A 2,200-nucleotide genomic window follows, 5' to 3' on the forward strand; every position below is an offset into this window, starting at 1 on the left:
CCGACATCTTTCGGTCGGCTAAAGTCAAAAACAGAAATTTGACGGTGACTTTGTCTTTCCTTGCACAGAGCTTATTTTTATGTAGTCTGAACGCTTCAAAACACCAAGTTCCAATGAAATTAGCAGTTTCATGAAAAAGGGTTTGGCATCACTCATGCCATTTTCAAGTCCTATCATCCCAGATGCAGTTGAAGAAGAAACATTGATACATCATTGGAACATTGTGTTTAAGTGTACTACTCTTCTGTCCAAGAAAAGAAAAAGTCACGGTCACATTTCTGTTTTTGACTTTAGCTGACAGAAAGACGTCGGATTTGGTGGCAATTTTTGGTGGTTCAGATAAACCAAAATCTGGCACCAAGCTTTGCCAGTTGGCCATATGTGTTATGCTCAACTCAAGTTTTGGTAAAGTCTCGGATAATTATATAGTCAAATTATCTAATCACAAGCACTCCAATATAGCATACACACATATGTTGACTGGTTTGGAGTCTGGGAGTCACCCATTGTTCTCCTAGGAGTCATTATACCTTAGCAAATAGCACCTCCGACTACAGTAGTAGGGGGCTTAGTGTAGGAATACCTCAGTTGTTTCTATCGCCTCTTGGGTAGCGGCTGAGGTATGTTATATTACATTTTATAGAAGATTACCTTAAACTGACATTTATTGTAGTTTCACTTAGGTTGATTAATTTCTGTCCCATTCTTTATGGTCTTACTGTGACAGATGTGTAAGCTTTTACCTCAAGGAACTGTGAGAACGTGTCACACACAGCATTGCTAAAAGACAGTCTCTATATTTAACACTGGAAAAATAACAGTTGGCAATGGTGGGTGGATCTGGTGCATTACACTTGCATAGGTCCTGTTAATTCTAGCCCATGTGTCCTTTGTATGTGTCCTTTTATATTTATTCTTGTACTTTGCTATTGTGTTGGGAGAATTTGTTGTTCAAGTGTGCTACAAATGAAAATAATGCTTTATAAAGCCTGAATTTCAATATATAATGCCCTAAAAATTCAAGGCATCTGATCCTCATTGACAAAAGACTTTTAAATTTGTAAATACTGTAAGAATATGATGGCTTTTATTGTCAGTCCACTCATTACCAATATTTCTCTTCTGAATCTCAGAAATGCTGGATAAAGTGGGTAAAGTATTCTTAATCTGGCATACCTAAAAACTATGTGGAGGGCCCACCTGCATATAAATTAATAAATATCCGCTGAGGCAGGTTATAAGGCTTATTATTGGGGTTGTTGCATGTTACATGATGACAGTTCACAATTGATCTTCACTTATAAATACTGCTCTCCCTTAGTGCTGGGATATTGTAGTGGGTTTGGACATTCAATAAAGCACCTGGGATATCATATGTAGTGGAGTGAGATGTTCCACATAATAGGCCTTAAATGCCTCATGTAGTGGGCTCAAATATCCCATAAAATATTTGGGAAATTATTTTGGATAAGTGAATCAATAGTTGATGTGACAATACCCCAAGGTTGTTATACTCTGTAAATGAGGGGAAAATGGAGGATAAAAGTAAAGTGGAGTAAAAGCTCTTCAGAGAAGGACCAGAAAGCTTAGGAACGGACTTGGGTAAATAGGTGGGGGAACTTATTGATATTTGAACTCCAGGAACAGAGTACAGGAGTTACAGCTTATATAAAAATTGGAGGGAGTGGAGTTTGTAAGGAGTAACCTGTAATGTAGGTATGGAGTTCCATGCGGACAACTATCTAGCGAGGAGTGATTGTATGTGAGAGGAGTGTACCACAAGGTACAACTACAGAGTCCATAAGGAAACATAAAAATGTGCAGAGAAAATGTATGGCAAACTGAAAGTTTGGGGCAGGAGAATCAAAGTGAGTATCTGGAGTACTGCATAGGAGCAAGGTACAGGACTATGCCAAGCAGCAGAGCACGAGGAGCATAATTCCGGGATAACCAAATATTTGGGAGTTCAGACTTGGGGGTTTCTGACTGAGGTTTGGGTTTCCTAGCCTGTGGCACAGATATGACATACCAATGAGCAAGTAAAGTGTCTGATGTCATAGCATGTGACTGGTCACATGCTGGGTCTAGACATTGGTCAGGTGATGTGCCACATGATCAGTCACATGACTTTCAGAAGTAAAAAGTCCAAAAATAAATGAAAAGGAAAATAAAAGTAAAAATAGATGCTGAAAATACTGTC

Source organism: Serpula lacrymans (assembly GCF_000218685.1).
Source record: "Serpula lacrymans var. lacrymans S7.9 unplaced genomic scaffold SERLAscaffold_1, whole genome shotgun sequence".
NCBI lineage: Eukaryota > Fungi > Basidiomycota > Agaricomycetes > Boletales > Serpulaceae > Serpula > Serpula lacrymans.